This window comes from Psammomys obesus, unplaced genomic scaffold (genome assembly GCF_907164565.1).
Source record: "Psammomys obesus unplaced genomic scaffold, mPsaObe1.curated_primary_1811, whole genome shotgun sequence".
Classification (NCBI taxonomy): Eukaryota; Metazoa; Chordata; class Mammalia; order Rodentia; family Muridae; genus Psammomys; species Psammomys obesus.
In genome coordinates, this window is record NW_026585689.1 from 11,910,384 (window position 1) to 11,932,615 (window position 22,232).

The window sequence follows — 22,232 nt, forward strand, 5'->3', positions numbered from 1 at the left end:
TCTTAGACCAGTGTAATCCCTGGTGATCTTATCTGGAGTTATGAGCATGCCTCTGTCAAGCATAATCAACCAAGTGTATGCAGGCTAATATCTTAACTGTGCATTCATGCTTAGCAGTAGAAAGAAAGCTTTAAACCTCCAAGCAAGGGTAGGTGCGGTCTCAACAAAATCTTGTCATCCTGTGAATTTTGCACTGACTCGGATGGTTCAAGCCTTCACTGTGATTTCTCTTTCTGTAAGATCTGTGTCTATCTATCTTATGTACATCAACTTACTTCTTTCATTCACCAGTTATACTTGGAGTTCAGGATAATAAAGGTGAGACTTGTCTCCCGTATCCTGGAATTGGTGTCTTACCTGCATTTCTATGCTTTGCTCTGGTATTTCACTGAGTGCTGCTTGCCACAGTCTAGGTACCTCTAGATTCTTTCAGCAGTTCCTGGATATATCTACTGCTCTTCTGTTTTGTACTACTATATAATACTGGATAACACATAAATAGCATGGATTTATTCATATTTGTTTATGGCTGACCACTTGAAAGTAGATAACCTATCAGTGAGTTAATCCTTGAAGAAAACTCATTTTCTCTCTTTCAATAGCTATTGGTTGGCTGTACCTCTTCATCCAGGGGTAGGGGTTTGTGAATTTATCCCACACACATTGGATTGTCAATTGGTAGATCTTGTTCAAGAGATCGTATTGTTGAGACTTATGGGTGCAGCTTCCCTGCCATGTCTATTTAGCAGCAAGAATCTTGGTCCTCTGGCTTTTACAATCTTTCTACCCCCTCTTTCATGGCGTTCTTTGAAACTTAGAATAGGTGTTCTACTGAAGATATTTCAAGTGATATCGTGTACCCCATGGTCACTTGTTTTCTGCATTTGATCACTTGTGGAGATCTGCAATAGTTTCCATTTCTTGAACAAAAAAACTTCTTTAATGATGAGCAAGAAATATAATACTCTGTGAGTATTAAGATGAGTATTTAGAATACAAATATATAACATTTTTAAAGAGAGAGTGAGCAAGCATGGCAGGACATGGAAAGAGATGAATGGGGAAGAAGAAGCAGTGTAAATGGCATAAATACAGTTCTTACATATTATATTCTCAAAAGATAAGACATTTGAATAAAAAAGAACAGAGTTTTATTTCTCAAATTTTTCAAGTCTTAGAAGTCCAAGGTTGAGGAGGAGCCTACATCTAAACAAGGGCCTTTGTAGGCATAAAGTTGTTGTGTAATTCAAATGCTGATTTTTGTTCTGAAAATATTCTGTTTTAGTGTTGTGTCACTACTGCTCCCCAGTTGTCCTCTGATATGCCAATAAAACATCTTAGAGCCAATCACTGAACAGGGAAAAGAATAGGATTGGCCTTCCTCCCAGCGAGGGGAGAAGGAGTTAGAAAATGAAGTAGAGGATTCAGCCATAGGCAGAGGTCCAAGAGACACTAGGAGAGAGAGCTCAGCAGAAAAATCCACAAAGTACAAGTATATCTGGGATGTATCCTGAGAGGAAGCCAGATTAACTTAAAGGGTTAAGAATAGTTAATACTACTTAGGATGTGCTGAGAAGCTTATTAAAATAATATAATGGAGTATTGATTATTTGAGTGATAGCCAGGTTAAAAGAGAAACTGAGGAACACAGTTTTGTAAAAATAACATTAACAGGACTTCTTGATGCATCAGCCTATAGTGGAAAATGTGATGGCAAGAGCAGGAGGGAGGAAGAAGAAAGGAAGAGATGATGTCAGGGAAAGAGAAGAGAAGTCAGGGAGGAGGAGAGGGAAAGTGAGATAGAGGGCAATTAATAGATGAATGGAGGAATGGATGGAGGGATGGAGGGAGAGGGAGAATGAGGGAGGAGGAGAGAAATGGAAAGAATACAAGAGAGCCTCTAGTGTCATTCTTTTCTAGGAATCCTGTCCATAGTTAATGACATTAATTTGCTGTAGCCCATTCTTATGAATGAATGAGCTCTTAGAGATCCCACCTCTCAACACTCGCACTGGGGATCAGATTTTCAGCAAATGAACTTTGTAGGACACATTCAGACCATATCACCTGCTGTCTGGTTTGTCTTTGCTCTGAAATGTCACATAAAACAACACTACTGCGTCCTAATGCTGACTTCTGCTTGGCCTCACCTCCTCTGCCTTTCTATTTACTGAGTAATTCTAACCCCAATGATACTTTCATTTCAATCAAATTTAAAAATTAAAAGAAAAAAAAACTTTGAAAGGCAATATTATGTAGTGGATAGGAAGACATTTCCTACAGCTAGATTGCCTGTTCAGATTTTTATCTCTGACCCTTGAGCAACCTTGACCTTGAGCAAGTTCCTCAAGCCCCATGAATTTTAATCTCTGCCTACAGAATAAAAGCAGAGGTAATTATAATACACCTCACCTCACTGAAACTTTAAACATTAACTGAGATATAACATGTCTATAACAAGTCTTTGTAGTGTGTCTATAAACACTTCCCAACTAAAGCTTAACATGTACCTTAGCAGGTACAAGTGCCTTGGGTTTTCATCTGTTTTATGCTACTGTAACAAAAATGACATAGGCTAAATAATTTATAATGAGCAGAAATTTATTTTATAGTTTTGTAAGGTGAATGGGAAGACCAGGATTGAGCACTGAGCATCAGGTGAGGGACTTCTGGTATCATTCCATGATGGAGAAAGGAAGGGAAGCAGGGGGCACTGGGAAGCTGAACTCAGCTTCCTAGATGAGCACCAACCTCATCAAGAGGGACGGAGCCTCCTGGTGTAAGCCTTTCTTCAGTGTTTCACCACAACACGGTTGCAGTGGTAATTGAACTTTAATGAATTTGGTGGGGTCCACTCTACAAATGATAGCATTTGTATGCCTTGCATCTTTTTATCCTCACATCTCTTGACGTAGGACCATTTTTGTCCATTTTTATATTTTACACCACATAGAAGCAGCGTGTCAAAAAGAAAACATTCCCTGAATTGTGTGTGTAGGGCTTGATACAGGCCTGATTCCAAAGCCTAGGCTTTAATTTTTTTTTTCTTTTTCTAAACTTGCTTTTGAAGTCTGCATGCAAAGTAACATGTGTCATTACAACATCTTACTTTGTGCTCTCATTCTTGCCTAAGCTTCATTTGTCCAACATTGGATAAGCTACTTGGTTAGTCCAGAGCCACATTTGCAACTTGGGGGGCTTCCAACTCTTCATCATCTGGAGCTTGTATTTGTGGGTTTCCAATCAGCACTCAGATTATGCAAATTACTTGAGTATAGCAGCTTAGATGGCAGCTTAATGGCAGTAAGAATGAATATAAAATGGACCCTTTGTCTTTCTCTCTTAAGGTCAGCCCCAGCTGTGGTTTTGACGGTGTAGGGGTAAGAAGGCTTCTACTTCACTCAAAGGTGTACCCTTGAATGCATGCAGGTATCATCTTGTGTCACAGTGAGGCTCCTCCAGAAACGCTCTGAATGTGGCTTAGAATGTGGGGTATATGGGGAAATGAAAGTACTATTTCTTTCAGAAAACTAGGGAAGAAGTTTTAGAGATTCAGAAAATACTGAATTACTTTTAGATCATTCTGTCAAGACCCAAGTCAGATGTCTCAATGAGAAAGTTTAATTCAGAATGAAAACAAAAGAAAAACAATTGTAAACACACTTTCTGAAATGAAGGCCAAAAGCCAGGCATACTTTCCCTGTATCCATTTGAACTAGAAAAAAACCTGTAACTTTGTGTGTGTGTGTGTGTGTGTGTGTGTGTGTATACATGTGCTCATGCTTGATTTTGTGTTCAAATGTATGTTTTATAGAGCTCCCACACCAACAAAATTATGTGAAAAAATTACTTGGAAAATAATGACATGATTCCTGCATAACAGAACTTCCAGGCTTTCTACAACACTTTACATTGATTTTCTTTGGATCTCCAACATAGAATTCTTATGCATTGCAAGTGTTGGACAAAAAAGGAAACTCTAAAACCACTTGAAGATTTGAATCTCACTCTTATCTAAAATGTAGTTAAGAGATTTCCAATAGCAGAAGGAATTAATTAAACCTTTCATTAAAAAAAGCATCAATCAGCTAAAAATAAAAGGTACTGTAGAGACAAATAATAGAACTCTTCAGAATAATGAGTCTTTCCAACTCCTACACTGTAAAGCATCCTAAAGAAACATATAATTACATGGTGATTACCATTATTACTGTTAAGTAATTGATTCAACTTAACAAGCCATTAATCTTTTGTTCTATACAAGATATGTGTATTGTGTTATTAAATGTCATAACATTCATGGACTCTGCATTTCACAACTGCTAGTTTGGAGTGTGACTCCTCCCATCCTCCCTTTTTAAAATTGGGTTATTCAGTGGAAGAACTCTTACTATAAAGAGCAAATATTTCCATCTTTCATTCAGAAAAAATATTTTATTAGTGACTGACACTTGCATTTCTGTGAAGGGCTATCTTGAGCCATTCCACTTTGAGATGATCTTTCAAATCATTGGAGGAGGTGAGCATCCTCAAAAGCACTCCCTATTTCCTCTTTCTGCACCTCCTCATTTGGAGCCACACTTGCCTCTGTAGACTGCCCTTCACTGAATGACTTGATCTGATGTGCTTTAATTCCATTCTGCTCCGTAGTGGTGCTGCTCAGCACCTTACTTAATCTTTGGCAGCTGTTTTCCCACCTTCTCTTTCTTTTAACCTGAGATACTTTTTCTTCCAATGGTTTTGAGCTGCTGACTTTTCTTGCTATTATAGAAAAAAAAAAGGAAAGAATAGGGATAAGGTTTATTACAGTTTCTACACCAAATCATATCTACATTCCGTGATTCTTTTTTCCTTTTCATGTTATCTGAGCCTGCTCATTCTTAAGCTGAGTCCTCTACTTGTCTCCCAGATCTCCTTGCTCTTCTTCAGCTTACACTTTGTCTTGAAATTATCCTGTTTATCTCTAGCATGAATTCTTGCATTTTTAGTGGATCTTGGCAATGTGTTTCACTTGAAATAATACACATCTCTATACATGTGTACATGCTCCCATGCTTAGATCCCCCTTTCTCTTCTGGCTTTCCCTATCTCTTGACTTTTTTCATTTAATATACAAATTATCTAGAAAGACTGCCTATTTTGTGTTCTCTGTTTTATTATTATTATTTTCTTGGAGTCATTCTAAAGAAAGATTAGTTGTCCTTACCACACTACTAAAGTTGTGTTTGTTAATGTCACCAGTGACTTTGGTGTTTTAGAATCCTGTGGTTGATTCTGAGTGCTCATGTTGACCTCTCAGGTCATTCTGAAATATTCTTTTGACATTTGGATTTTAGACATAATAGTTGCTGGTGTTCTTCTCAGACTTCTCTGCTTGCATTGTTTTGTTGTTTGTTTGTTTTGTTTTGTTGTTGTCGGATAAAAGCCATTGTGCTGAGATGCTCCAGGGTTTCTTGGACCTCATCAATTCTCCAGCTCAATTTTTGTTGAGGGGGTGATCTTACTGTGTACATGTGTTTTGAGCACTGTCCATTTGTATCTTGGAGCTTCATTTCTTCTTTGAACTCCAGAGACATCCACTACTTCCCCAGTTTCCACTTGAAAGACCAATATACAGCTTACATGTAACATAACTGAGACAAAAGTTCTTATTGTCCCCTTACAGTAGGTTGTTGCTTGAGTAAAAGAAGTCCCAGTTTTTACCCAGGAGGGTTAAAGCATTATGGAGGTCTTCTGTTCTAAAAAATCTCCTTTAATCTTGAATCTGTTGCTTCTAATTTTTAAAATATTCCCCTACTTGAAACTTGTGTGTTCAAAGCCCTCTAGTGGCTTCTCTGACCTCATCCTCACTACTTGACTTCAGTTATTCCAGCCACACACCAACAAGCTCAGCTTCTTCCAGCTTCCCTTACTTTGTACATACTGTTCTGTTTGCTTAGAAAACTCTTCCTATGATTTCTGTCACTTGTACTTTTACTTTATTAGGATTCTATTTAAAAACCATGCCAGAGATTCTCTAATCACTCTTTCTTTAAAAGCTGTTAACATTCTGTAACTCTTGACTTTCCCTTATAGCAGTTGCTCCTTGTCTACAGAGGATACATTCCGAGACAGCCCAACCCTCCAATGAATGTATTAAATTACAGGCAGAGCCAATCCATATGAATACTAGTGATAGAGATTAGTTTACTAATTAGGCATAATAAAGGATTAACAAATACAAAAATACTACCAATTAAATAGAACTATTATAGTACTACCCTGTGATGAAAAAAATGGAGATTAATTTTTACTTGTTTTGGCATCATTTTCTGCATAATGAGAAATAGATAGTGAGACTTAGTTTTAATTCTACCATGTAAAATTCTCTGTGTGTGCTGTCTTCACACTAGCTACACTCCATTTGATCAAAACAAGATTAATATCTACCCTGTCCCCCGGCAACTGCTGGGAAATAGATGTGGGAATTTTCTTTTCTCTATATCCTGTCAATGCTGAGATCCTTGCCAGGAGGGGAGTCACAAACATTTGAGTCAGGAACTTTCCTGAGGTGCCCACTGAAAGGAAGATACCAGAGTGGGAAATATCACAGAGAAGAGAGTCAATCCCGTTTTCATCAGGAAGTTCATTACATTTGTTTTAGATCTTAATGCATACTCACTTAGGTCTGCAATCACTTATGGTATGTTAGGCAAAAATTCTAGTGGGAAAAAATAGCATGTGTGCAGGATTCCATCTGTCTGAGCCTTTGCCAGAAACATTTATGAATCATTTGTCTCCTGATAGACAACTTGTTTTCTTAGTTTGCAATCATATTTCTCACAGATGTTGCCTTTAAATTAACCATTGTCTCAGTTCCTAATATTATCTTGACTCGAGACTGTAATATAGGCAAATTCCACCTACCTTCAAGACTGACAGCAATTACTGTCCAGTAATGAAGGAAGAGGATATTCAAAGCCAGCCAAGGAGTTGGGATCCAGGATTAGGGACAAACACTTCTGCACAAGTTTGGAGTTTGGTATTTCTCAAGTCCTGGCGTCAGGGATGTTTACTTGCAGGTTATGCAAAGTCTCAGCTTGGGTTCTGGAAAATATGAGCTAAAAATCTTTGCCTAAAAGTTTATTGCTAATTTCTGAGGACATCTTGCTTTTATTAGAACATTGCTGTTGTCGTGTGCTCTGTCCCGAGAAAGGAAGATGTCATTCACTGTACAGAATTCAAACCTAATTGTGGCTTTTATTTTCTAATAATTGACATTATCCTATGCATCAGATCAATTTTTAGTCATACTGTTTATGTCTAAGATGCTGGTGAGAAATGTGGGTAGGTTAGTAAGTTTTCTTCTGGCCATATTTGGAAGTTAGCATGTTGTGCATACACAAATATATTTATTTTTCTATTTTGGAGTTATTTTGCCACTTGGCTATTTAATTTCTTGATCATTCATCAATTTCAAGTAGAGTTTTTCTTTTTTTCTTTTAGAGATAAAAATATTTATTTCAAGTACCTGTAAGCTACTTTTTATTGCTTAATGATACCATATCTGGAGGACCAACGGCATTTCTCAATTCAGATACACAAACTTGGAGTCAAATGCAAAATTTCATTTCCTTTCTAAAGGAGCTGGTGAAAGCCCATTGTGAAAAGGTTATGAGAAAAAGCTTATCTCAGAATTGCAGCCAAGATTCAAGTCATTTAAGACGTGAAGCATTTGGCAACAGAAAGATGGCTGTCATTAAAAAGGAAGCCTAGTACATTAGTTCTGGTCTAAGATAAAAATAATTTTGCTCTCATAGTTTCTTAAAGGAGCAACACAGAAAGATAGGAGAAATTTGAAAAAGAATAGCTTTACCTCAAGTGGTGGGGTATTTTTTTTCCACATACTGGGCTAGTAACTACCATTTAGAAAAGTCTTTTCTCCTTTAATACCTTTGAGTGAGAACTGTATAGAACTTTTTTGTAGTCATAGAAAGGCCAGAATTGTTTTTGTCTTACCATCTCATTAGCAGACATCTTGAGGTCCACAGCTTAATGAAATCGTTACCAAATCTGTTTTCTTATAATATCTCATTTTCGGAAATAAGGGTTAGAGTGAGGTTACTGATATCATCCTGGCTGGGCTTTCTTAAGCCCTGGAAGGTAAAAAGAGTTGCTGGAGGTGTGCATCTGACTTGGAATGCCTCCCCCCAACCCATTATATGCTGAGAGAGCTTCTTCATGAAGAGCAGTCTAAGAGACAGGGCAGGGTGGTAAAGAATGACACGCGTCTCTGTAGGAAAACAGAAAGCACTTAGATCACCAGTGGGAATACACTCATTTCCCCCTTTTCCAGCATCTTTGGGCTGATTTCTTATCCTGTGAGTTGATACCTTGAGCTACCCCAAGCTCATGCTTATGCAATTGTTTAGTGAATTAGGGGCTGGCACTTTGATATTTAACTAAAAAGAAGAGGATTCTAGAGTACTTGCTTCTCACCACAGGAATAACAACCCTAAGCAGAACACAGGGATGCAAACAGGCTAAGCTATATGGCCTTCCCCATGATATACAGTGTACTGTAGATGACTCCGGATAACATGCTCAGAATTCCTTATTAGACACAGGAATCATAAAGAATCATTTTACTCTGAGTGGCTTTCTTATTCTCTGCACCCCCACCCTACCCCATCACCTTTCTTTTTCTTCCATGCCCTTTTGAACTCCCCTGATAAGAGGAAACCACTGCCACAACTGGCTGAGATATTCCTCGTGTTTGTTTTTAACTCCCACCACCTTATCCCTCAGAATAGGGTGCTAACTCTAAGCTAGTTTCCTGTAAGTAGAGGCTCTCGGCTGAGTGAGGAGACAGTTTTAGTGGTGAACTTCCTATGTAACTGCCTGTTTCCTCCAAAACGTTCCCCCTGTGAATAGATTGTACAAATATCAGCCATCTCAGGGACGATTTGGACTTCTCCTAAGTTGGGTGTCCCACAAGTTTTCATATCACCTTTTCATCAGACTAGAAACTTGAGGTTTCCTATAAATGCCATTTTCTTCCCAGGGAGGTCTCATCAAAGGCCAAAGAAAATAATTTCCATCGTAACATATACTAAAACTGTAATCCTTTCTCTCTGTCTTGGCATCTAGACATGACGTATTTCAAAATGGCAGGAACAAGTAGTGACTCTGTCATTTCCTTTATAGTACACGTCCAGTAGGCACTCATGAAATACTTGCTGGGTAGAAACTGACATAGACAAAGGCCTACTGGGTGCTTTGGAAACTGAGAGTCTTATCAGTCCCAGAAGGCTACCTAATGTTGTCAGATTTTATGACAAAGGCTTCTAGAAAAAGACGTCAGAATTGTTTGATCATTAGCACATTTGGAAGTAGATGTTTTACATTTAACTTCAAGCATGGAGAAATGACAGACTCAGTGCATTTTGCAAAATGCCAAAAGATTTGCAAATATTTTTGCCTATTGCATATTTGCTGAGAATGGAGCTTTCTTTCCATGGTCTCTTTCTTGCCTTATTTCTGTCTAGAGGAAGCTGATATGCAACGAACTGGAAACTTTAGCATTCTCTCTGTTCTTTGTTAACTCTATTATTAAAACAATATGGAAAGAGCTCTAGATTTGGACTCATAAAGCCCCGATTCTAGTCTCCAATCAACCACATTCTCTCATTTGTAAAACAGAAATGATATCCGTTGCATAGAATAGTAGCAAGGATTAAATGAGATGATCCACATCATACCTTGGGTACACACAGGGCTTTTCAAATAGGAAGTGACTACAAGTGGGAATGATGATAAGGATGGTGGTGGCAAAAAGGATAATCTTAGTATGTCTTGTTATGTCTTAGTATGTCTCGGTAGATTTTGCTTCATCTACTTTGAAGAATGAATGGAAAGATTGTGTAAACATGAGAAAAATATGCAAAAGTATTTGCAAGCTAATTAATGGTAATCTGTGATGTTTATGATCGTACTGATGGTAGTGGCCAGTAGGGGAAAGCATAGATGTGTGTCAATTTAATACCTCCAAAGCAGCAGCAGTTCTGAGCATAATATGCTCCCCTTTGGTATCTGTTTCCTTGCTGGGAGTCCGGTGTTGTTGACGCAGTAAGAAGTTTAAACAAGTGAGCAAACAAGGTTAGGCTTTCCTAATCTTGTGGCATCAGTTTTTAAAACCTGAGAATTTCATTCCACATTTCACAGACCCTTTTACCTACAGAGTCAAGAGTGCAAGAAAGTTGTTGATTGACCTTTCTGTTTGTGGAAAAACAAACACGCATGCACACACACACACACACACACACACACAAACTAATAACAACAACAAAAATCAACCCCCCGTGGGTACAAGCATGTACTTCTCTAAGTGAGCTAGATAAGCTTGCTGCAAACTTGCAAGTCACTGCTTCTGGGTGTGTTTTGTTTTAAAACTACAAAAGACTCTCAGCTGGTTTATTCTTATCACAGGCAGCAGGGAGCTTCCAAGCTGCTGTGTTGGACCCCTAACAAATTCATTCCATTCTGCTAGTGTTTTGTTCAGAGGTGCTTTTTGCAAGGAATCTTCAGGCTTACAAGGGTACAAACCTCAGTTAACCTTTCCTGCTTAATTCCACTGAAGAAACAAAGATGTGGCAGAAATTTCGATATGCAGTAAATTTCTCCAGCTAATCCCAGAGCCTCACTCTTCTGTCACGTCAGATTTGACTTAATTAAATTCCCCTTTCTTTCCCTTTTCACTGGCAGCACTCATACAAAATGAGTCCATGGAAAAAGTCAGGGGGTAAAAGGTGAGAGCAGCGTGCTTTTAGTATATGTATTCCTTAGGATTGATCACCAGTCTCCAAAGGCTTTGCAGCCTCCTCATTCAGTCTTAGATGCCTTCTGAATGCTTGTCAGCTGAGCAGTCACAGGGTTTGAGAAATGTAAAGTGCCCTGAAGACACGAAGTCAGCTTTAGACTTGGCCAAGGAGGGAGCAGATAATTCAGTCGGTGGCGTTCCCTCAATCTGAATGAGTGCTGTGCTTGCTGAGTTTTTCTGTAGCTCCCTTGTTAGGGCTGAGCAGAAAACACTTGCCAGCAATCAGTATAATCAGTGTTGGCAAAACACAGATGTTAATGCCTTTTAATCAGCTGGGCTTTTAGAGAACTTGGGCTGAAGCCTGGAATAATCCTGCTTAGCCCTACAATGAATGAATGGTGTACAAGCTCTAAGAATGTTCGTTTTAATTAATGATGGTGATAGAAATGGCAGCCTTGTTCACACTGATAGAAGAAACCACAGAATCATGTGTTGTGTGGGCATGTGGGAGTGTGTCTTGACCTCCCCACATGTTTCACATTCTCAACTTGCTTATTATATTTCCGTCTAGCTTCTGTATTATTTAGCAATAAGCCCAGGGCAAGACAATGCTACCAAGTGTAAGTGGAGCAAATAAATCATACCACTGTGAAAAATGAGCTATTAATATTTCCTTAGTACACAGGAAGAAGTTCATACTTCCTAGACAACTTCATGGGAAGCAAACTGACCAATTCCTTTTCATAACTCCGGCCCCTTTTGGCTGTGGGCCAAGCATTATTCCTTCCCTTTCCTTTCACTCTGTCCTGGTAGGAATTATGGGGCATATGATGCTCTGAGCTAGAAGGTGAAGATACTTCTACTGCTAACACATCTAGGTCAAAATAGTTAAACCTCTAGTAAAAAGTAAAAAATACCACTGAGCCTCTTGACTAAAAAACATTGTGTTTAGTGATTAAATGTAAAACAGTATGGCTTAGCTAAAGAAAAATCCTTAATGAGTATATTTGAAATTTTAGAGTATCTCAAAGTAAATAATAAGGAATAGCCTAAAAACCTTTCTTTGGACAGGGGGCAACGATAACCAAATGTCTGTAAAGAAATTAGTTTCACTGGGGTATTTCTGTTTAGTTTCTGCTGAAGCACTGTGGCTGGCATTTTCCCTAGACTCTCTGCATGTCAAGAGATATGTCACCTCTTCCTGCTAAAATGTCTTGCTGGCCCTATTATTCAACTTTAACAAGCAAATAGAGTGATAATATAATATGACGTGTTGCTCTTTCTTGTGCTGTTTTTCTTAGTAGAGACTCAATATTTTGTCTTATGTTCAGGATTAGTTGTTTTTGAAGGAGTCCCTTTGAAACTGACCATTTAGTTACCCAGGTAATATCAGCTCCTGATTTATTTTTATCAAATAATATATGTTTTGTATTTCATACATATTTAGTATTGTATGGTGTCCATATCTCTTGAGGTTGTAGTTTTGTAGGGATATTTTTTCTATCCATGGTGCACAGAACGAGGACCCAAGAATGCACATCCCAATTGCCAAAAGACTCAACTCTCATTGAATTCATTCTTTTCTAGTCTTTTTTTTTTTTTAAATATCATAAACTACCCTTCCGAAAAAAAATGTAATTTAAGGCAAATGTCATATCCAGAGAAGAGGTAAATGTAATCTCCTTCCTTCTGGATGAAAGACACTGATGCATTTTTTACTTTTTGGTGCAGTCTTCCACAGGAGCGGCTACAGTGCTTAATAAGCTGTATTTTTTTTTTTTGAAGTGGTGTTGGCAGTAAGAATAGCATCATAAAAATCTATCCATCCAAATAAATATTTCTAATAAATTGCTGGTCGCGGTGTCTGCTGTGGTTAAAGCAAAGCTGAGGCTGCGTGAGACGAGTTCCCCAAAGATGCCTCTGTACCCTCAGAGGAAGCCTGTCTTCCTATCCACGGGGCCTGGAAAGACAAAGTAGACGTTTACAGATTCTGGCATGGACAAAGACTAGTACATACAATATATGTGCACTTAATTCGCACTTTTAAAATGTCCTGTCTTGTGGAATGTGCGGGAGGCAAGGTGGCTAATCCAAAGCTGAGATAAGTGTATGTGGGTTCAAGACACACGTCTACGATTTCTGTTTCTGGAACACGTGACATTCCTCTTTCCTATGATGTAGAGATAGTACTGGTATCTACCAGAGGGATAAATTATTCCCTCTGTGGGGAATTGCATGAATTAATACACATTAGATAAAGTTTAGAACCGTGGTTGGCAGGAAGCAGGGTGTTCAGTAAATGTTACATACTTTTGCACGTAGTAAAAATTTTCACCCAGGACAAATACATTAGGACAAATACCTTCAATTTCTGTTAAAAGGAAATTTTTATTTTTTTCTTTTGGTGTTGAATTGAACCTTTGCCAAGGGTAAAAACCATGATCTAATTTTGGTAAGTAGTAAGATAGAGACCTGTTTGAAAGACTTCCCTGGATTTGTCACTTTTGTCTCGTGGACTTCAGGTTCCTTTTGCAAAAAGTCACAGAACAGATACTGTGAGGCTGAGCTAATGGTGTTCCAGAACACCAAAAGCCTCGACTGGTGGTTCCAGAAAATTTCCCTAGCAAGCCAAGAGTGCCAAGAACGAGTGGGCCAAGACAGGGAGTTATGGCTCTCTGAAAACCCAGAAGGAGCAGTTCTCAGTCTGCTCTTGACATGTCTGAGGGCTTAGAAGACTGTTTTGTGGTACAGCTGAATCCCCAGTGTGCTGTGTTCCCAGGGAAGAGAACCAATAATAACAGATCTCGCAATGCTACCATTTGCTAAATGGGCTTTCTTGCAAGGAGGGCTCTGGGAGGAATCTCACAATTTCCTGCCACTTTGTCTCCAGTGGGTAAGCGAGGAGAACTGTTCACGTTCGGGGTGTTTTCTGTTCCACAGACCGTGGGGGCTACGGGTGTGCTTTTCATTTTCGCTTCCATTCCACAGCTTGCTTCTAGGCAGTGTAAGCCGTGTGCCACCTGGCAGACCTCAGTCAAAACTTCTAAGCGTTACCTGTTTGGGGGTTTGTAGTGGAACATTTCTCATCTGTCTCTCCTTGCCGAAGAGGTCAAAATGTGGAGGTGCATGGTAGCAACTGAAATCTGGCGAGGCATCTGCAACCTATGCTGTGTCAGAGCATGGCACTCCCATGCTGGGCTCCGCAGATTGGGGTCTGTACTTACTGCTAACAACACTTCTTTTCTCTTTAGTAGATTTTCGGTGGCTTTAGTAGACTTCGTAGTAACTAGGATGAATGATAGTTAATAAGTTTTTAGGGGCCAGATGGCAGTTTCTGTCAGGGTTTTGCAATCAAGTCTTTGAAAATGTTCTGTCTGATATAAAAACTGGTGTTCTGGTGACCTAACATCACATTTTTCAAAATAGCCTAGGTTTCATCCTCCAAAAGGCAGTAACTCATATTCAATAATCCCTTTAGTCTCACTAGTTCATCTTTGATGTTAGTTTCAATATTTTTAGGTCTCATTAATCATTAGGATGGATCCCTGTGGTTTGTCAGCTTACCCAGCAGGAGAAAAGCCTGGAGATTGAAAGACTTGCATTAATGATTGTCTTGGCTTTAAGATTTTAATACCATGGTTTCAGTCTCCTTACCTTTTGAGTATCTAATGTTCTGTCTTCTCTAATTCATTAACACTGTCTGAGTTCTCATATATAATATATCAAGGCTGCAATGTACTAATAACTGAGGTTTAAGGCAATTATTATATCTGTATCACCAAATACCTGGAAAGAAGTATAAAAATAATCCTGACTGTGATTTTCCCCTTTTAATAGGTGATAAAATTTGAGTCAGGAGGGCTTTTTAAATGATAGCAATGATTGTTAATTCTTTGATTTAAATCTACCATCTACCTATGCGTCTTTAACCTACCTACCTATTTATCTATGTGCTCACCTATCTACCCACCTGCATATCTGTACAATGTTCAGGGGTTTAGAGATGACCAAGAGAGATATTTGCTTTACTCAGCTAAAGAGTATTTCAAGAAAATACTTGTAAGGTAAATAAGGAAACACAATTGTTTAATAAATTCAGTGAAAGTGTAATAGAGAAGATTGAGGAAAATGAGCAAAGGTACTGTGTCGTAAAGCTAATTAATGATCTACACCTAATTCTAATGATTGGTGAGGTCTAGGCGATCAATACATATCTGCTCTTTTTCCTCTGGTTTGCCACCACGTAAACCATTGAACAGTTCTTGCTTCTTACACTCACTAAGGCTTGATCAGGGGAGAAGGGATGGGCACGATGTTAGTCAGGCAGGCTGCAAAAAAGAAGGTGTTGAGAATGACATGCAATAAGATTGGAAAAATTTAGGCTGTGTACAAGAATCACATTGTTAGTGGGCTGAGAAGTCAGGGAGACAAAGCTGAGGAAAGACAGCTACTTCCTGCAGAGATTGCAAAATAAATTAAATCTTTCTTTTGGTTCTAGAAGCCCAGGGTGTGGAAGCATGACAGCTCTGCGGTTTCTCTGGGACTATGTTATCTACATACTTCATGGATGAGATTCCATTAACACTGCTACACACTGTGGACATGTAAACCTATCAGTGTTTACATGTTAGTTCCACCCTGTTTTTTCATGTAGGTCTAATACGTTTCTTAAAAAATGCACAAATAGCTGAGTTTCTGCTTATTTTAATGTGGTATAAAGAAAGTGTAGCTCTCACAAAAGTGTCGTTTTGTACACTGGTGAATTGAAGACTGACATGCACAGACTGTCCGAGCCACAGCCATCTCAGGTGGTTATTTTTCAGTTTCCTCTCTGTTAACATGTGGCCATTCACGTGCCCTGATGAAACATGGGGCTCTATAGTTCAGTGTGGTTTCTTCGTATTAAACAGACCAAGGTGTTTGAATAGGTCTCAAACTCTGACATATTTCCTCCTCTCCCTTCATTCCTTCCTTGCCTTCTGCTATATATACAAACACTGCTCCAGAAATCCTACTGAGTGTTCTTGTATCCACACATGTCTCAATACCTTTGTGCTTGCTGTTCTTTCTTCTTGGAATGCCCTTTTTCTCTTGCACAACTGGAATTCTTTAGAATGGATTAAAAGAATTAATTATGCAGAAGCATTCCCAGATTTCTTGGGATGAATTAAAGTATTCCTCCTTTGGGATTATAATTCTATGTCCTTGTGACATTTAAAAGGCCTTCTTGAACCAGTAAAATGACAGCAGAATATTTAGTGTCTTCTAAAATACTACACTAAATATACAGAGGATTTCAAACCAAGAGTTGCTTACTGTTCATTGTAAATTCACTTGCCTTTTTATCTCAGCATTTCACAAAGTTGAGTCTACATTTTGCACACATTTAGGGCAAAGATCCTTTAGGGATGCAATTGACCTTGGGCAGTGGTGTCTGTAAATATGGGACTTCATTGTTTTTGTATAATCCATGCTAGCAATCTAGAGTGTTTTATCTTTAAGTTGACTGAATAATTTTTAATGTGCTGAAGAATACCAGAATTTGGAATTCATTTATTTGATTAAACTTTTGGTTTTGTTTTATCCTTCATTAAAATATATGTTGTTCAACATTAAAAAGCTGCAAAAAATGTCTGACAGCTTTGAATAACCAAACGCTCATAATTTGCCTGTTCATCAGGAGCAGTGTATTTCTACTAAACTCTTTTTATTTAGAAAATTTTGCAATCATGTACAAAATTTGACACCTTCTCCTGCCTTAAGTTCACATTTATGTCATGTGATTCTTGTTGACTGCATAGAGAACCTTTTTTTATTTAGATTTAAAACTTTTGACAATTAAATTTCATCCATGTATAGGATGCATCTGATTACTTTCATCTTATTTGCTCTTATTCCCTTCCATCTCTATCAAAGCTAACTTTGCCTCTGCCAATCCCTTTCCAGTATTCATCACATTTAGTTTGGTTTTGTCACCCATTTAGTTTAATGGAGTATCGGTCTGACCACTGGATTAGAAACTACCCACCGGAACCCAGTAGGTCACCAGTGTGCACACTGGCAAGGCACTTCCCTTCTCCCTGAATCCATCAGTTTTAAATAGTTCAGCACTAACAGATGAGGCCTATTGAGCAACTCCTCCATTCATGCCTGACAGTTGGTGGTTCTTTCTTCTGCAGACACAAATGCAGGCATCTGTAGTTGTTTAGGGCTCACAACTGCATTGGCCTTGTCTTGTCCAGAGGTGGTGTCTCTCAGTCCTTCTTTCTGTCTTCTGGCTCTTACGTTCTGCATAGCTTCTGCACTGTTCCCTGAGCCTTAAAGGGAATGCCATAAATGTGCTTTTTAGAACTGAGCTCTCATCTGTCACTAATTCTCAGTACTTTGCACATCCCTGAGTTCATACACTCACCACTGTTAACTGGAAAGAGAGATTTACCTTGTCCGGCAGGTTGGTCTCAGTTCATAGCATTCACAGCTGGGTAAGACCACTGATACCTTTCTCCTCTAGCAGTCTGCCTAAGCTCCTGAGACTATGAAAGCCAGCCAGCTGTAATTTATTCTTTTTGAAGACATTACAAGTCACAGAAGTCTAAATTTATAGTTTTGTTGTCATGTTCATTCTCCAACACTTTGCTTTTTCTTTATCTTCCTGGAAAAAGAATTGAGGAGCCTCTCTCTAATGCTTCACAAGAATGAAGGAGAAACTACAAGGATCAGGTAACGTTTTCCCAGAGATCGTCCCCGTAATTCTGAAACATCCTTCACTAAAGATAAAATGACTGGGATTGCCTTTGTCCTTCAAAATGTAACCACAAAACATGAGACGAGCAGGCTTGCTGGATTTTCAAGGTCAGGATTGATTAAAATGCCACTTAGTTTTGTATTTGTTAAGAAATCCGAGGACTTCAGAGGTTAAGGCCTAATATAAGATCATATATCTGTTACCCAAAAAACTCTAAACCCTTTAAAGCAATTGAATTGTCCTGGCACAAACAGAGAGGATCAGGGCCTATTTATTTATGGCCTCATAAGAACACTGGTATGTACATTTGCCTTGGGGCAAAGATGCACACATTTTTTACATCTGTATGTCTCTCTAAACATTTCCATACATGTGGGTATGAATTATAAATAACATTGATTATGAGATATAAGTGGAATGAGCTCCATATTTCAGTGTCTTCTAATTCCCATATCCTACTTAAGCTCTGATTTTAGCTCTATTGCCTCCAGCCTAACACATGTTAACTGGATACCAAAAATGGAAGAAAGACACTGGACAAGCAGTTTTATAAGCATTCCTTCATCTTTGTGTTATATTGGTGTTCTGGTTGGTAGTTTATGTATTTTTGGTTTGGAATTCTTTTTTTTTTTTTTCAACTTGACAAAATCTAGAATCATTTGGGAAGAGGAATTCTCAAGTGAGAAAATTATTCCATCAGATTGGCTTATAGTTCGCCAGGCATTTTCTTGATTAGTGATTGATGTGAGAGGCTCCAAGCCATTGTGGCAAGTGCCACCCCTGGGCAGGTGGCCCTCCCTGGCTTGTATAGAAAGCAGGCTGGAAGATGGCGACTAGCACACACAGTTTCCGAGCTGTGGAGGAGATAAAGTTCTGAGCTGATGTGTGGAAGAACTTCTGAAGCCAGGGAAACAACGGAGAGACTTTCTAAACAACAGGGAACATCGCAGGAGGTGAAAACCTTGGTCTCGGGTCACCCACGGACTTGATTGGGGAAGGTGAGAAACGATCCTTTGATCTCTCTGCACTCCCCTCCCCCAGACCTCCCTCCTCCTCGGCACAGCGGACTCGCCTTTCTCAGCGCAGACCTAACTGCCTGGGGCCTGCAGCCACTGAGGCGGAGCCCCAAGCCCTTTATCGGCAAAGGCCAGCAGTACTGTGTCTCGGAGTCCCAGATTCACTCGCGGCGGCTGCACCATCCTCCCAGGGCCCGAGTCTGCTAGACGCCATACTAGCTCCGCAGGAGCGCCATCACTGTTGGTACGGCCCGCCCAATCCCACAGTGACAGAGAATTCGCTATATAATCACCAAAACCAGACAAAAACGCCATACAAGCTAGACACACCAGGCGCTGGGCCTCCGAAGCTTGGAGAGCACAGTAAAGAGACCCCAGGACTTCCCAGAAAGCATCTGGACTAGCAACCCAGTCTCCAGTTACAGCGGGACTTTCTAACCTGGCGGCGGAGCAGCACTGAGCTGGCGGGGCACATCAGCCCTCCAGTTTAAGACTAACCAGGGCCAAACCAGAGAACAGAAAGGCTGATTACCCCGATTCCCACTGACGTGACCACCCTGAAATCTCCAGCTGCAGCAAGACCTCATAACCTGGCAGTGACAGCAGCACGGAACTGGCGGAGCACATCAAAGAAGCAGGGCCAAACCAGAGAGCAGAGAGCCCAGATACGCCGATCTCTGCCAAGTGTCCTGCCTGTAAGTGAGTGCACCCTTGAGAATCTGCAGCTCCACTGATCCTGGGTTCTGCTAAAACAGAAGCCAGGCATCGAACCCCCTCCCACCCATATACCCACTTTGGGAAACAGAGGGGCACTTGGAACATTGAAGTTCCTGCTCTGTGGGTCTAATTGAGGAGTTAAGGCAGTTAATGCCAGAAATTGCGCTGCGATCATCACTAGCGCCTGCGACATATACATTGCAGAGCCCCTCCCACACACTCAAGGGTTCAACATTAGCCATCACTCTGTCCCTCGAGACACACGCCCACACCCACTTACACACACACACACATATACACACACACGCACGCACGCTTGCATTTGCCTCTGTTTGCGCCTGCGTACTTTCCTCCCACAGGTACAGCTAGTCCTCAGCATACGCTAAGGACACGGGACCTCTCTCAACTTCCTGAAGAATTCTCCAGACTCGAGAGAGAGACAGTACCAGTCTGATCGGCAGAATCCAAAAACAAACAGGGAAGGTCTCAGACAAGCCAATGGCCAGGGGTAGGCGAAAGAACACTTCCAACATAAATCAGGACATCATGACTTCACCAGCAAACCCCAAAATCGATGGATACTCCAATTCATCAGAAGCACAGGAAAATGACCTTAAAGCCATGCTTGCTCAATTATTTGAGGCTTATAAGGAGGAAATGAACAAATCTTTCAAAGAGTTGGCCAGTCAATTGGAGGTAAAGAAAGAAGAAATAGACAAAACCCTTAAAGAAACACAGGCAAACATAGCCAAACAAATAGAGGCACAAGTAGAGAAAAAATTAGTGGCATACAAAAAGGAAATGAACAAAGAAATAGAGTCCATCGTAGAGAGACAGGAATCCAAATTCAAACACATAAAAGAAATGGTGCAAGGCATGAAAACAGAATTAGAATCAATAAAGCAAACACAAAATGAGAAAACTCTTGAGCTGGAGAACTTGGAGAAAAGATCAGGAACCACAAAAGTAAGCATCACCAACAGAATACAAGAGATGGAAGAGAGAATCTCTGGAGCTGAAGACACACTTGCAGAAATTGATACTTCTCTCAAAGAAAAAGTAAAATCAGAAAAATTCCAATCACAAAATATCCAAGAAATCAAGGATGCTATGAAAAGACAAAATCTAAGAATAATAGGAATTGATGAAAAAGAAGACTCCAGGCTCCAAGGTCCAGAAAATATTTTCAAGAAAATCATAGAAGAAAATTTTCCCAACTTAAAGAAAGAGATGTCCATAAATATACAAGAGGCCTACAGAACACCAAATAGACTAGACCAGAAAAGAAACACATCACGTCACATCATAGTCAAAACACTAAATCTACAGAACAAAGAAAAGATATTAAAAGCAGCAAGGGAAAAAGGCCAAGTAACATATGAAGGTAGACCTATCAGAATCACACCAGACTTCTCATCAGAAACTATGAAAGCCAGAAGGGCCTGGGCAAGCATCATGGAGACTCTAAGAGATCACAAATGTCAACCGAGACTACTATACCCTGCAAAGCTTTCAATCAACATAGATGGAGAAAACAAAATATTCCATGACAAAACTAAATTTACGCAATATCTATACAGCAAACCAACCCTACAGAAGATACTAGAAGGAAAACTCCAATCCAACGAAAACGAATTCACCCAAGAAAACAGGGCATACAGATAACATCCCAACAAAAATGAAAAGAAAACAAGCAATGAAACAAGGTAAGATCATCGACTCCATTACAAAAGGAACTAACATGCATTGGTCAATATTATCTATCAATATTAATGGACTCAACTCACCAATAAAAAGACACAGGCTAACAGAATGGTTACGGAAACAGGACCCAACATTCTGTTGCATCCAAGAAACACACCTATGCAACAAAGATAAACACTACCTCAGAGTAAAGGGCTGGAAAAATGTTTTTCAAGCAAATGGTTCCAGAAAACAAGCTGGAGTAGCCATCCTAATATCTAATAAAATAGACTTTCAACCCAAGTTAATCAAAAAAGATAAGGAGGGCCACTATATTCTCATCAAAGGAAAAATCCAACAAGAGGACATCACAATTTTGAATATCTATGCCCCAAATACAAGAGCACCTACATTCGTAAATGAAACAATATTAAAGCTTAAATCATACATTGATCCTAATACCTTAATAGTGGGAGACTTCAACACCCCACTCTCATCAAGGGACAGATCAACCAGACAGACACCAAATAGGGAAATAAAAGCACTCACAGAATCCCTAAATCAAATGGACCTAATAGATGTCTACAGATCTTTTCACCCAAACTCAAAAGAGTACACCTTCTTTTCAGCACCACACGGAACCTTCTCCAAAATAGACCATATAGTTGGTCACAAAGCAAGCCTCAACAGATACAAAAGGATTGAAATAATCCCTTGTATACTATCTGACCACCATGGACTAAAGCTGGACATCAACAACAACAGAAACAACAAAAAGCCGACACGCACATGGAAACTGAACAACTTACTACTCAATGACAGCTGGGTCAAGGAAGAAATAAAGAAAGAAATTAAAGACTTTCTAGAATTCAATGAAAATGAAGGCACAACATACCCAAATTTATGGGACACATTGAAAGCAGTGCTCAGAGGAAAATTTATAGCACTAAGTGCCTACAAGAAGAAATCCGTAACATCACATACAAACAACTTAATGGCCCAACTGAAAAACCTAGAAAAAAAAGAAGCAGATACACCCAAGAGGAGCAGACGGCTGGAAATAATCAAACTAAGGGCAGAAATCAATCAATTAGAAACAAATAAAATTATCCAAAGAATCAATGAAACAAAAAGCTGGTTCTTTGAGAAAATCAACAAGATAGACAAACCCTTAGCCAAACTAACTAAAAAGCAGAGAGAAACCATACAAATCAGCAAAATCAGACAGGAAAATGGGGACATAACTACAGACACTGAGGAAATCCAAACGATT